At 43.8% G+C, this 15829-nt stretch overlaps 1 long non-coding RNA gene across 1 annotated transcript; it reads right to left on the reverse strand.

The window, feature by feature from the left end:
• Positions 1-231: 231 nt before the first annotated feature.
• LOC122215164 lies at positions 232-9664 on the reverse strand. The gene is made up of 3 exons (XR_006200272.1): positions 9552-9664; positions 1841-1925; positions 232-1030 (listed from the first exon to the last, which is right to left on the reverse strand). It is a non-coding gene; the product is annotated as an uncharacterized LOC122215164 (long non-coding RNA).
• Positions 9665-15829: the final 6165 nt, after the last annotated feature.

Consider the following 15829-nt stretch of genomic DNA (forward strand, 5'->3'; position numbering starts at 1 on the left):
ATTCACCAGAAGGCCCATGAGCAAGGAGAAGGCAATGATAGGTCATCATATACTTTCCCCATTTGCATGCCTGCACCATTAAAGGTCCAAGATTAAAGCAGACAAATAATAAGGGAGAAAAGTAAGTTAGGTTAATTAATATTTGAATTTATTTTAAATACAAGCTGAAATTCCACTTGACCACATCCTGACAGTGACCTGTTAAATTTGTCATTTACCAACCTGGGCCTCAGCTTCCTTGTCCTAAAACAAGGAACCATGCCATCAACTTCCGAGGCTTAATGAGATCTTAAGTGTGAAAACACTTAGCAAACTGTCAAGAGCCCTTTGGTATTCTTAATCCTATAATCATAGTTTTGCACAGTGGGAGATTTTTAGTCTTCATGCCTTTAAGGAGTGTTGTGTGTCTTGTTTTGCCTTCCTTAATTAGAAATGTACTGATCTTGGAGAATCCCCCCCTGCCCTCTTGGATTTTAGATTTCACACCCCATTGTCAAGGCTGGAACCAGTCCAGGCGACGGAAAGAGTATGAACCTGGCAATTCTTCTGAAGTAATGATCTCTAATCCCAGCTCTGCCCTTTAAAGGCTGTGTGCCCTTGAATAAGTGGCTTAGGCCTTCCGTTTATTGGTCTCTACACTGGATGGAAAAACACTGCATTCCCTATGTTAGGGTGAGAACACAGTACATTGATCAATTCTGAAAACTAGAGAATTGTTATTTCTCTAGTTGGATCCATATCAATGGCAAGTTACTCTCAGAATAGACCAGAGATTTCTTTTGCCCCAGCTTCTATGAATATCAGGCACAACCCTTTAGTCTTTTGTAAGGGAAGCGAAACACTGCCTTTTATAAAAGAGCTCCTCAGTGGCAGGCTGCCCAGCTCCCTGTCAGCACTCCCTCTGCTTATGTGTAGCTCCAGACTTGTATTGATATCTGCACGCATATGTTGGCTCAGCTCCTCCTTTGCGGGCGATAGATTGCTTCTGCTGAAGCTGCCAGTGCAATATTTTGAAAATAGACATCCATTTCTAGAAGAAAAGAGATCCAAATAAGAATTTTTATATATATATTTTACATTAAAAATTATTATAATCGGCGCCTTTCATGTCAACACCATATTTGAAGCTCTTCCACAATCACTCTTGGAATGACCACCCAAGGGTGTAGAGGGAGGTGTTTGGGGAGGGGAAGCCTGTAGGTTGCTTGTATCTGACTCTGGGGCAGACTTTGAGGGTCTCGGTCTTACCGTCGTGTCAAATTGTGGGTTAAACGGTGTCTCCTCCAAGCTTGTACGGTGAAGGCTCAACCTTAGTACCTCAGGATGTGAACTTATTTGGAAATAAGGTTGTTGCATATGTAATTAATTAAGTTAGGATGAGATCATACTGGGGTGGAGTGGGCCCTAATCCAATATGACTACGTCTGTATACCAAAAGAGAAATTCCGACACAGACACGAACACGGGGAGAGCCCCATGCGAAGATGAAGGCAGGCGTCCCCGGGATGTTTCCACAAGCCAAGGACCACCAAGGATTGCCAGCAAACCGCCAGCAGCTAAGGGAGAGGCTGGGAACAGGTCAGAAGGCACCCTAACCACCAACACCTAGACCTTGGACTTCTGGCCTCCAGAACTGTGAGAGAATAATTGTCTGTCATGTCAGCAGCCAAGCGGGTGTCAATTTGTTACAGCAGCCCATGCAAACTAATACCCTTTGGATGTGCCTGATATTTCTGCGAGTTAGGGATTGTTAGAAGTGGAAGGCGCATTTAGAAATCATTGAGCGCCAACACCTTATGACCCATAAGGTGGGTCATAAGCTTGAAAGACCCTTCCATACCTAGAGGTGAGGGGTTGACCGGAAGCCTGGATTCCTGGTGACCAGAAGCGTGGTGGGTGTTCGTTCTCCTGCACTAGACTCTTTGCTAAGAGATAAATGGAGAGAAGAGTTGAAGTTATTCAATATACAGAGTGCCATCAACCTAGAAAGAGCCAGACTTTCAAGGTCATCTGTTCGGCTCGCTGAGGCACCCTCCATCCCATCCAAGCCTTCTAGGTGCAGATGTCCCGACTCTGGTTCAGACCCACTCAAGACATGTGCCAGGTCCTATGCCTGCTCTTGGAGCTTGAAGAGTCTGCTTCTTAGGGAATTAGAAGTTAGGCCTGCAATGTGCCCTACCAGGAATTCATACAACTCTTTCACCTTCTTCTAGTCTTTGCTCAAACATCTCGGTGTGCCCCTTCCTACCCACCCCCACCTCTTTCTAAGTAGCATTTGTATTACTCCCTGGTTATTATGTTTATTTATATTTGTTGTCTGGGTCTCCCTACCAAAATGTAAGCTCCAGAAAGTCAGAAATCTTTTCTCTGATTTGTTCACTGATGTAGTCCAAGGGCCTAGAATAATAGTATTTGCCATATACTGGGCTGCTAATATCTTCTGCTGTTGTTGAAAGAATGCATAAATATTTTTAAAATATCTTTATTTGAATGCTTCCAATGAGACCATGGAATTTATTGCTTTGCTGATTTGGAAGACAGCTTCGTAGCAGAGGCCTCGACTACTCAGGGGACCTCTTAACGCTGGCAACCGTGGGTGTTGCTCCCGTGGCCTGGGTGATAGCCCAGAGCTGCAGCTCGTGGACGGCAGAGCCGAAAGAAGCCCGAAGGAAATGCTGGGGGAGAAAATTAAGCCTCAGCATTTAGCTGGCAACGTCCTGTCTTTTGCTACTTCCAAATGCGTTCCACAGTTGTATTTTTTTTTAATATTAAGGCTGTGGTGACAAAAAAAATAAATTCGACCAGCAGGTCTAAATACCCTCTAGAGGTAGAAGGTATTTAATTTAATGAAAAGTGATTAAAGGTGAAACTCCAGTCCTGCAGTCACATGAGCCTCGTCGTCATTTCTTAATAGCCACATGTGGCTAGTGGCTCCTGGATCTGACAGGGTAGATGTAGACCATTCCCAGCATCGTAGGCAGCAGCCCTGTATGCGTTTCTTAAGCTCTGGGATTTTAGCACCATGAAATGAAGGCATCACAATGAACAACAGAATATTTCTCTCCTCCCTGAGATCGTGGGACACGTTGGCCAGGTTGATTTAGGCCAAGCCGGCTCTGCTGGGCTTCATGCTCACTTTCTTCCCCACGATCCGACAGATCTGCGCACGATTCGGACTATGACTATAGCGTGTTTTCGCCCGGTGACGGTATCGGTTGTTCGGATTCTGGGACGTTTTGATCCATAGTCAAGGAAAGCATATCGGAAAGGGCGCAGAGATATGTAATGCTTTGGTTAGTTCAGGAAAACAGATATAGTGTGGAATGACTGAGCTGTGGGGTCCCTGGGGGGAGTTAAGGGGTCTTGCGTGCTGAGAGCTATGGCAAGGAAGTGACCCAACTGTAACCCCTCGAGGTTGGGAGCAATGGCTGTTACACATTTATAACCTTAGCACCCAACATAATGTATACCAGGCTATTCACATACATCTGTCATCATTCTTGTTGAATGAATGAATCAGGTAATCAGCTGAGTAACACATCAACCATCTGCCTAATGACACATGGACAAGGGCCAGCTGCATTGTTGGGAGAGGAAGGCTGCTCTCTGGTAATAAGTAGACTCCCAAATTCCAGAGATGTCTGCTACAGAAGCTGGCTTGTAATCTAATTTTGTGTGTCTAAAATAGGTCAAGGTGAAGGCCAATCTTGCACGTGATGGCGCAGGGACCCAGGCTGGTGGATGATTTGCCATATTTTGGCTACAGTATCCTGACCCAGTGGCCTGTAAGGTCACCAAGGTGGAGACAAGGAGAGACGGAGGAGTGTCCTGGCACTTAGCTATCTCAGCACGAGAATGAGAGCAGTCACTTCCACTAGAAGGCCATTGGCAAGCACGTGTCATATGACCCCATTCCCTGCGAGGGAGACTGGGCATGGAAGGTGGCACTTAACGTATTGGGTCGGCCCTCACTGCCTACTGCACCAGATCACGCAGGACGGTGGCAAGAAACTTCAACTCTGCCCATTAGTGGTTTTCAACCACAGAATCCTTTCCTCAAATAAAATTCAATATATAAATAAAGCAAAACTAGAGCTTTTCTGCTTGCAAAGAGGGCACGGAGAGGAGGATCCATAAATCTGCCCACTCAACAAACTCCCATGTACCACCTCTGAACCTTGCATGTTCCTCCAGGCAATCTAGGGCTCCCTGAAGCCTCTGGCGTGCTTCCGGCAGGAAGTGGTGATCCCATTTTCCCTTTGGAAAGATGAATGCCGCAGTGGTGGAGGGTGGCAGGGAGAAGTGGGTTAGACAGAGGGTATACAGTCTGTGTGTCAAGGTGAGAGGCAGGGACAGGGTCAGAGCCTCCTAGAGCCCTTCGGATGAGAGACAGTGAGGGTCCCAACCATGTCTCCAAGGAGCTCTGTATGTCTTCCCAATTTTCCCCGGCTCAAAATTCTACGTCTGTTTCCCAAGCTGATCTCATTTCACCTGGATAGAGCTTGACATCATTCCAAGTTGCTGCTGCTGTCATAGGTCCTTTGGAGTCAGCAAACTATCTGTAAGTGGCCAGGCCAGGTCGTCCGGTCACTATGGCAACTACCCAACACCACTGTTGTGGAAAAGCCAAGAGGGACAGTGTGCAGAAGAATTTTACTTATGAATATGGAAATTTGGATTTCGTGCAATTCCCACATTTCACGAAACATTAGTCTTTCCTTGATTTGTTTTCGATCACTTCAAAATGTGAAAAACAGGGCACCTGGGTGGCTCATTTGGTTGAGTATCTGACTTCAGCACGGGTCATGATCTCGCGGTCCATGAATTCAAGCCCCATAATAGGCCCTCTGCTGTCAGCTCAGAGCCTGCTTAGGATCCTCTGTCTCTCGCTCTCTGCCCCTCCCTCGCATTCTCTCTCTCTCTCTCTCTCTCTCTCTCTCTCTCAAAAATGAATAAACATTAAAAAACGTGAAAAACATTCTTGACCCATGGCAATATGAAAACAGGCTGTGGCCAGATTTGGCCTATGAGGCATGCTATGCTGACCCCAGGAGTTTTGAATCCTGAGTGATTGTATCGTTGTGAACAAGACTTCTATTCACCAAGGTAATTCCCCTCTCATCTTTGAAGTGGCATACATTGTGATGGAATAAAAAATAAAGGTGTGTGACTAATGCCTTAAACGGTTTTTCCCTGGAACACTTGGAGACCCTGAAAAAAACAACAATACTGGAAATCGTTGTTGATTCAGTCAGTGCTAGCGTGTTTTAATTTTGTACCACCCCCAGGCACTGTAACAAACCCACACAATTAGAATAAACAAAGCAAAATAAAACAAGGCTGGAAGGCTCTAGTGTTCCTGGATTTCTTCTTGCCTCTGTAATAGAAGCCCAGAAAGAAAGATGCTCTCCCTCAGGCACCTCCCGCTGTGGAGACCACCGGTTAATTGTAAGAATTCCCAGAATCACTGAACTGAGAAAAAGGCTGGACTTCTCACAGCCAAGAAAACAGTCTTGTTCAATTTTTCCTTATCAGAAGTCATCCTATCCCCGAAAGCATCCAAATGAATGAACACACCAACTAAAGCATCAAATGAAAGTATTTGTTCTTGAAGTGATTTCTTCCCAAGTTTCAAAGGAAGGCAGATTTCTTTTAGATAATTTGGGGGGGGGGGGGCGGAATTGACCTAACGGTACAACGATGAGAACCAAACTCACCCCAAATCTCAGAACCCAGACATAGCCTTGGTAACCCAGGGACCATTTCTTTAACCTAATGGGGATCAAATCGAATTTACATACTTATAGCCTGATTTTTTTTTCCACTCATCCATGTTCCCTAAACATTTCTCCACGTCATCAAAAAGCCCTTGGATTTGTTGTTGTTGTTGTCTGTAGAATTTTGCACAGACGTAGTTTTATCAAATTAATCGATTTATCAAAAACAACCTTCCACGAACAATCATGCGATCGGTCAGCAAATACTTCCCGCATGCCTCTTCGATGCCCGGGGTCCGGCCTAGACACCGCAGGGAACACAGTCCTTGTCCTCGTGGAGGTGACGCGTGGGCACGTTTATGGGGATCCTGTGGTCCTGAGGTGACATGCTATGCCGGCCCCAGTCTCTGCTTCCTGGGAGCTTCCCGGGAGGGAGACGGGTGGGCCGTCCGACGACAGTCACCCCACAGTGTGGGTGAGGAGGGTGCTGGGCACCTACAGAGGAGGGGTGCATCCTGGAGGGTGCCAGCGTGGGAGGGAGCGGAGAGATTCTGCAAAACAAAATGATGACGTTTTGCCAGCTGTTTTGGTTCCGGTTTGAAGTATCCAGATACAGACCATGCTGTGTCCACGACTCTGCCCAAGAGAGTCTGGCCTGGTTAGTTAGTTAGAGAGGACCTAGCATTTTAGATGAGTTCATAATCACCAGAGCAGGAAAGGCAGAGACTGCCTTCCTAGATGACACTATCTTTCTATTGTTCAGTGGATGACATTTTGGACCAGGAGTCAGTTCCTTAAATCCTGGTCTCAGCATCAGTGGCGAGTATCGTATCCATGTGCCTTGTCCTACGATAAACATTTTCTGTGGTCAATCACCTCAGCTAACCAGACTCTCCTCCAGGGAAGGTGCCGGCCCTGCCTAGCAAGGAAGGGCTTCCCTCCCACTGTGTGTTGAATAAATAAACGTTATTGGGGTGCCTGGGGGGCTCAGTCGGTTCAGCGTCCAACTTCCAGCTTCAGCTCAGGTCAAGATCTCGCGGTCTGTGGGTTCGAGCCCCACGTCGGGCTCTGTGCTGACAGCTCAGAGCCTGGAGCCGGCTGTGGACTCTGTGTCTCCCGCTGTCTCTCTCTGCCCCTCCCCCACTCATTCTCTCTCGTTCTCTCTCTCTCTTTCAAAAATAAACAAACAGAAAAAAAATGTTTTTTAAATAAACGAGAGTTATCTTGGTCACCCAGAGCCCTGTCTGTGAAATAGAGATAGGATGTCTGCTTTGTTTTCGCAAAGTGGTTAAGCGATCGTTCATAGAAAAGCACCATCAAAAGAAATTCAAAGGGTTATAGTAACCCATTTTAAAGTAAAGTTTCACATCCTGGAGAATGCTCTCAAATTCCCAAGACGTTTTTTACCTGTGATGATTTTTATTATTTTGAACCACAGGAACAGTTCAACAGTTAAGCAGACTTTTCCTGAACACCTGTATGTCTTCTACAGAACATGGTGTCCAGTTGGCCCAAACGCCTTCAGGGACCAGGGCTTAAATTCAGACCCCAGACTGCCCACCCTTCAGCACGTTATTTAAAACGTGCACACCACAATTTCTTCTTTAGCAAGACTCTACCTGATAGTACTTCTCTGGGGAATCAAGGGGATGCCACACGATGGCATAAGCAAAGCCCCCAGCATCAAAGCTGGCACAGATTGAACACTGAATAGTTACTTTATTATTCTTCCTGCTGTTGTCATACTGTATCACTTCTTCACACAACCTGGGTTTTCGCTGGTTTCTCACTGTGCTGATTGCCAGCTCGGGAGATGTCTTTACCCACATGACCGTTAATTCCTGGTGTTAGGTAATTCTCCTAGTTTTCCGGCTAAGATCTTTTTTTAACTTTTTTTTAAATGTTTGCCTTTATTTTTGAGACACAGAGAGAGACAGAGCATGAGTGGGGGAGGGGCGGAGAGAGAGGGAGACACCGAATCCGAAGCAGGCTCCAGGCTCTGAACTGTCAGCACGGAGCCCGACGCGGGGCTGGAACTTGCCAACCGCGAGACTATGACCTGAGCCGAAGTCGGACGCTCAACCGACTGAGCCACCCAAGCTCCCCCCCACCCCCACCCCGGCTAAGTTTTTGATCTAAAAACAGTTTCAAAACACTTGTTTTGAAAGACGTGAATTTGTTCCAGCATGACTGATACATGAGGGGATAATTTGAGCGTCGTGTGAATATGGGCTTGGATATGCATTGTTTCATGTGCGGGGAACTGCATGCAGCCAACATGAGCTCCACAGGGATAAGCAAAGCACACACACCTCAGACACCCACCAGCACATTGCAGATCGCGTCACGTGTTATAACCACACCTATCCAATGTCTGGTGCTAGAACCTTCTCTGATTTCAGATCACCCTCCATCCTGTGCTTCATTCTAGCTCACAAGGTGTCTCCTTCCAACTAGCAAACTCCAGGTCTTTTCCAAGGAAGAGTGCCGTGTTCATTGTGGAATGTATGCACGTCTTCGCCATCTCACATGAGCGCAACTCTGCCGCCATTTTTATTAGGTGCCTGTCTTCGTGAATCTGTCACCCAAGTTTTTGAGTGTTATAACCTGACTTTTTTCCCAAGCCCTTTTAGTTGCATACTTTTGCCCAGCGCTGTCATTTATAGGAGCACATATGTTTGATATCGCAGAATTCACCGTATAGGACTTCATGCTCTCTTGTAAATATTTTATCTTGCTCGACGTGTTGTCTACTGAGATCAGTTTTGCTATTTTTTTTTTTAAAGTTCCATTAGGTGTTCCAAGCAAGTGTTTTATTCTAATTTCACAGGTGGCTTATCTGGAGCTTAGTGAGAGTGAAACCTAGCTTAGCTTTTCATAAGTGAGTGGTGAAATGAGAATTAGAAATGCCTCGTGTCTCTTGTTCGAGGGGAAGCAGCATACATAAAAAGTACGGTCACTGGAGTGGTGCACAGAGAGACAAGAAATCCTGCTCGACCAAATCCTTCCACGTGAGGGCCCTCAGTAAACTCCTCAAATCTTCAGGCCTCATTCTCCTCATACATACACATCAGGGAAACTAACACTCGCTTTTCAAAGCCACTTTGGAAATTATATGGGAAATGCCAATCTAGTGCCTCAGAGAGGGCAGACACATTTGTTCTCTTCTCTTTCCTTTGTATAGTAATGCCCAATAAGTTTTATCGAGCACTTATTTTGTTCCGGAAACTGTTCTGAGCACTTCTCATGTATCAAAAATTTAATCTTTATAGCAACCTAAAGCAAAGGATTCCATTATTATTTCTAATTTATAGATGAGTAAACGGATACAGAGAAAAGTTTGGTGCTTTGCCTAAAATCAAAAGACAGTGTGGCAGTTGTTAAAGTTTTGACTGTCAGCTCCAAACCACCCTACTCTGCTTTGTGGTGCTGGGAACTGGGCTTTGAGAAGCACTTGTCTATTTTGCCACCTGGATACCCACAAGTCTCTGTGAAACTGAAGGGACTTGATCCTTCCTGTTTGCTTCCTGTATCACTCCCTGTCCACTATTATTTTTCCATAAAAACCTGCTCCCCCTGGAAAGCAATTCCTTCCTATTGCAACAGCTGACTTTACCTTATAGTTTTCCTGCCATTTGCAGGACAAGGCTTATTGTGGATTCCCCAAGGACAACAGCCAGCCCTCTTCTCAGACATCTGTGGGTTAGCTCCAAGTGGCCCTGTGCTACAGCTCAACAATTTGGTCACCTAAAACTCTTCATCCTCTTAGCTCTAGGGACTATAGATGGTTCCTGAAGTTGCTACTTCTGTGACACCTAAGAGTCCACTTCTTACCTTTCAATGACTTAGTTGACAACTTTATACTTCCTTACAATCATTCTTTGTCAGTCAAAGATGACAATGCATCTCGAAGAGGCAGAGACAGAACTCTAAACCAGCCAACTGTGTGTGTGGGCCAGCCACTATGCTTTACTGCCTCTCAAATATTACATAATTATGGATTTTTACACAGTGGCCATTGTCTTACACATAAATCCAGTTATGACATAGCCAAACAATATTATACTATCAGCTATGATGTTCTACAGTCAGAAGAAGACTACTTCAATCAACCCTCCATAGGACCTGATGGTTGGGATCAGTGGGAATAACTGTTAGTTTCTTCTTGTTATCCACTGACCATCAAAAAAAGAAAAGGAAAAGGAAAAGGAAAAGGAGGAGGAGGAGGAGGAAGAGATGAAGAAGAAGAAATGGAAGAAGAAGAAGAAGAAGAAGAAGAAGAAGAAGAAGAAGAAATAGAAGAAGAAGAAATGGAAGAAGAAGAAGAACAAGAAGAAGAAGGAGAAGGAGAAGAAGAAGAAGAAGAAGAAGAAGAAGAAGAAGAAGAAGGAGGAGGAGAAGGAGAAGGAGAAGGCGAAGGAGAAAAAGAAGAAATGGAAGAAGAAGAAGAAGAAGAAGAAGAAGAAGAAGAAGAAGAAGAAGGAGGAGAAGGAGAAGAAGAAGAAGAGGAGGAGGAGTAAGCCACCAAGGAAGGTCAGTAGACAACAGATATCCAAGACTGACCCCTTGATAAGCTTTCTCTGGATTATTGCACTTCCACCTGGAGAAAGAGAAATAGCATCCTCCCTTGGAGCTGCTACTCCACAGTCTTCTAGAATGTCTGAACTAAATGAGACCTCAGAAAACGTCTATTCCCACACTCCACTTTGCAAGTGGATAAATTGAGGCACAGAGAGGAGAATGTCTAAACCCATATCACACAGTGAGTTAGTGTTGGAGTCTAAACTAGAGTACAATCTCCTGATACCTAATCTTGCATGCAAAATAATGGATTCGGGAGTGTACTGGATAAGTTTTGTGCTTTAGCACTTCTTCTAGATATTTCAGTCATGTTTCTGGAATATTATCTCTCTGGACCAGGGGTTCCTTGCTTCTCCTTGATTCCAGTTCCTGGAAGGCTGAGGAAATGGGAGAACAGAAGGTTCTCTTCTCCACTCTCATTCTGTTTGGCCTTATTCTCGCTGCTTCCCACTCTACCTTCTCCTCCCCTAGGGCAGCAATGAGGTGAGAGGCAAAGGCAGTGCCAGACCCTTGCCTTTATTTACCTTCTTGACATTGTATTTATCATGGATGTGTTTGCACTAATTTTGATTTTTTTTAATAATGCATTAAAATATTATCAGGATTGCTGAGATGTTTGGTGTCTCATTATAGTTTGTGCCTAAGGCTAGTGCCCTAGGCTCATCACACTCTTGTCTCATTCCTGTTTTCCTTCCCCACCCTCCCACTGCATGCCCCAGAAAGGCTAGTTTGGGGGACTTTGTAATCATTTTCTTTTTTTTTAAGTTTATTTTTATTTATTTTGAAAGAGAGAGAGCAGGAGGGGCAGAGACAGAGGGAGAGAGAGAGAATCCCTAGCAGGCTCTGCAATGTCAGCACAGAGCCCAATGAGGGACTCGAACTCATGAGCTGTGAGATCATGACCTGAGCCAAAACCAAGAGTCAGATGCTTAACCTACGGAGTCACCCAGGTGCTGCTGTAATCATTTTCTAATGCAAGGCTCCCCTTCTGAAATACTAAAAGCTTTCCCACTGATAGCTCAAATGGTGAACACGGCCAATGACCACCCAGGATAATTTGATAGATAAAAGAAAAGAAAAGAAAAGAAAAGAAAAGAAAAGAAAAGAAAAGAAGAAAAGAAAAGAAAAGAAAAAAGAAAAGAAGAAAAGAAAAGAAAAGAAAAAAGAAAAAGAAAGAATGTCTAACTTTGATGGAAAAGATGCTGCTTGGTGGTAGAATGGCATGGACTTTGAAGTCAGAGGAACTGGAGATTGAATCCTGGTAACACCTCTTAGCAGTTGTATGATACCCACTGTCTGATAGGATTGACTGCCTATGATCTGAAGGCACTAGATATGCAAACCTGACCAAGGTCTGTTCCCTGCTCTTAAGGAAACCACAATCTAGATAAAGGGAATTCTTTACTTCTCTGGGTCTTCTTTTCTACAACTGAAAGTGGAAATAGCATTCTCTCCCTGGGAAGATTCAATACAATTAATTCTTAGCTGAAACTGCCTGGGACAGTGTGGCCGCCCGGGTAAAATTCACCTCCACAAAATAAGTTCGCTAGAACCTCATTCACAGGAGTCCCTATCATTGTTCACAGCTTTTCTTCCACCAGTTAGACCCATCCTCATACAGCCATTCAAACTGATTCGGGAAGACCAAGAAGAAAATAAGCATTGGGAACTCTTTGATGGAGTATCTCAGTATTTAAGGAAAATACTGAGGAAGACATACTCCTTTTAGCCAGACTCGGGATGTTTGGATTTTCATCTAGCAGCTTTCATGCTAACGCCCTGGCACTCTGAGTGTGCTTTCTTACAGCAGAATCCTTGTTCTTCACCTCACCCCTTCACCTTTGAACTTAGCCTCCCATAGTTCTACAATGGCGTCTCTGAAGGCTATTCCGCACACTGCTGGTGTTACGATTGCAGTCTTTATCTGAAGGCATTTTGGGAACAACGCCTGCCAACACAATGTGGCGGGAAGAATTCTAAAACAACCCCCAATGAGTCTGTCCTTGCATAATCTCCTGCTCTTGAATGCAGGTGGATTCTGTGACTTACGTCTAGTCAATAAAATATAATAAATGTGGTAGGATAGTCACTCCTGTGATTTTGGTGTGTATGTTATGTTATGTTATGTTATGTTATGTTATGTTATGTTTTAGGTTATGTTATGTTGTGATGTGATGTAACATTATGTTATAAGACTCCAGACCACAGAGGTTCTTCTGCTGACCTGGAAAAGGTGAGTCACCAAGTTATAATAGATTCTGTAAGAGGGCAAAATGGCAAGGAGCTCTGGGTGGCTTCTAGGTGCTGAGAGTGACCCCCAACTGACAGCTACCAAGAAAGCAAGAACCTCATCCTGTAGCCACAAGGAACTGAATTCTGCCAACTACATGAACTTAGAAGAAGACTCCAAGCTCTGGAGAGGAAAGCAGGTCAGAAAATACCTTGATCTCTGCCTTGTGAGACCTTGAACAGAGGACCCAGCTAAGCTTTACCCAGACTTTGACCACATGGAAACTGAAATAGCAAATTCACATTGTTGTAAGCCCCTAAGTTTGTGGTAATGTGTTACACAACAATACACACTAATACACACCAGGTGTCTACCTGAGAGATTGGAGGCAGGGAAAGGTAATTCATAATCTATGTGTTTTCTCAGTGGTCCTTCCTCTCCACCTAAAGGCAATGCTAATGGTAGAGCATCAGGTCTGGTTTTGGAATTCCATTTATTTCTGAATCCGAGATTTCATGTATAAGTGAATCTTCTCACATTACATCCTCTTCATTTCCTTCAGTGGCATTGATTGCCTCACATCAGTTTTGTCAAGAGACAAGGAGGGCATTTCTCCAAGTGTCTATGTAGCAGTTTTGATCAAGGGGATAAGCATAGAGTTCAACGGGGTCTAGAAAATTGACGGACTTTGAGGGAGCTGATTGATGTATAACTTTAATCAGGAGCCTGTGGAGTGAACTACAGTAAACTTTCATCTGCAACTTTTGCAAACATCAGAGGCAAGGTTAATCAGTACATTCTCAGGATACATCATAAATAAATAATAGTTGCTTAGCTGGACAAATCATTCATGCATTTATGAATGAAACCCAGAGACTCTGCAGGGTAGTATCAGGGAAAGTGTATAGATCCCTGCCTCGCACCATACACACAGAAGGCACACGCTCTATCCCATCCGGCTTCACAGGGCATAGGGCCACCCTGATTGGAGCTTTGATTTTAGTCCCTTTTTAGATTATAACAAGCCACCCCCCAACTCCAGGGTTTCAGCAACAATGATTTTTTTTTTTTTGTCTCATGATGCTGTAGGTTGATTACATGGCTTTTCTGTTTTGCCCAGTATCTGCTATGTCTCTCGGTGGTTTTGCATTCAGTTGGTGGCTGGGCTGGTCCAGGAGGTCCAAGAAGTTCTCTCACATATGTCTGGTGTCTTGGAGCTTACTGTCAGAGAAGGCATCTGAGTTTCCCTCTACATGGCCCTACTTCCCACATGGTATCCCATCCTTAAAGGTCTCTCTCTCTCTCTCTCTCTCTGGCCTTTCTCTTGAGCACGATAGCTTGGACATTCTTTGCATAGTGGCCAGGTGTCAAGAAAGCAAAAAGTCAAACTTCTGTGCCTCTTTAGGGAAAGACCTGGAAGTCCACAGGGACACTTCTGCAACATTTATATTGGTTAGAAGAAGTCATCAGGCAGTCCCGATTCAAAATAAGAGGAAATTGTCCCCACTTTTGAGAAAAGGAATAAGATGTGTGTCTGGAGAGAGGAAGAATTATTGGTGGCCATCTTCAGTGACCATCCCAGGTCATCCCAGTGATCATCCCAGGATGAATCGTGGGTCTCTCCATGCGATGATGCTCATAGTTTACCTGTTGTTTTAGGGTTGTTTTTTTTATTGATAATGAAGTATTATATTGAAATTGTTAAATAATTTAAAGTTATTTTTCACAATTGATATCAATAATTTCAAATCCTTTTATTCATTTAGTCAATTACAAAAAAAAATCTCATTTCTCTGCGACACAGAAAAAACTTTATGACACAGTAGAGCCAGCAAAGTTAGTACCTGTAGGGTGGGAGAGGACCCTGGGGTGTGCCCTCCACGTACACCCAGCGGAACACTACTGATGAGTCTTGAGAGTGGTTTTCAGACTTGGAAGTCCTAAGTTTCACAGTGTGCACTCATCCTCTTAATTTTCCTCTAATATCCCATTTTCACTCTCTTCCCCATAATGTTATGGTCAAGAAATAGATCCATGTTGTTGACTGAGAAAAACTCAAAATTTGGACTGAGAGTTTTTTGTCTCTTTTAGACAACTCCTGGAAGATTATTAAATATGGTTACATAGAAACATCCTACAGTAGTCATTCATTCATCAATATATTCATCTGTCAGATTAGGAAACTGACATGTAGAATTTATGGCTCATCCAATATCACCCACCCATAGAAAAAAAAAACAAAAGAAAAGAAAAGAAAAGAAAAGAAAGAAAAGAAAAGAAAAGAACAGAAAAGAAGAAAAGAAAAAACAACACAACAATTCCTACCTTATAATTTAGTTGTAAATTTTAAACGAAATAACATATCCAGAGGATATGTTAAAAGGACAGAATCAGTGATAACATTACCATTTACACATCCCTGGTCATCATAATAATACCACATCTTTGTGTCCTGGGGTAGATCTCATCAGAAAGGACATGTTAGAATAACCTGAGAGGTAAATATTTCTAGTAAAAGTGCATGCTTGTTACTCTAGGCACACTTTTTTCCTGGAACTTCTCACCCTTCAGGGAAGAGAGTTTGAATTTCATGCTGTTGATATAGAGGTTATTTTGAGAATGAGAATTCTGTCGTCTATAAGTTTTTCACTTACCAGACATTAGTACAACATTATAGCACGCTGAGAATACTTCGCTTCTCTCTCATTTAAACTTGAACAACAATAATACAAGGCAAATCCCAAAAAGCATGTGGGACATTGTTTCTATTGTACAAATGAGGAAACTAAAACCCATGAGGGCTTGGTGCCCTTCCTATGGCCATGTTGTCAGTCAGTCAATGCCAGACGTGAGTCTCAAACCCGGAACTTCTGACATCAGGATCATGGGCCCTGCTTTCTTTTCAGTGTTCATAAAAATGCAATAATACCATGACAAGAGGAAAAACCCAGACCGTTCTTGAGCAGCTCTTGTGTGCCAGGAACTTCTCTATGGGCTTCATTGGTAATATTTTACATTTAATCCAGACACTACGAGAAACATGCATGATTAGTCTGGCCTGACAGAAGAGGAAGCTGAATCTTGAGAGGTAGTAATAGGCCGGATGATACAACTCAACTTTGGCAGATTTTTAGAATTGGACCCAGAGACGTTAACCTGACAACCCATGCTGCTTTCATCACGGCTTATGATCTGGATGAGAAGGGGCAAAGAAGAGGCTGTGAGTCGAAAGGATCTGCAAATGGCTTGTGTTTATTCTGGTTTATCCTCAAGCTTAAACTGAGGTTGCACAATGTTAAAA

The sequence above is a fragment of the Panthera leo genome, chromosome A3 (assembly GCF_018350215.1).
Source record: "Panthera leo isolate Ple1 chromosome A3, P.leo_Ple1_pat1.1, whole genome shotgun sequence".
In the NCBI taxonomy this organism is placed as follows: domain Eukaryota; kingdom Metazoa; phylum Chordata; class Mammalia; order Carnivora; family Felidae; genus Panthera; species Panthera leo.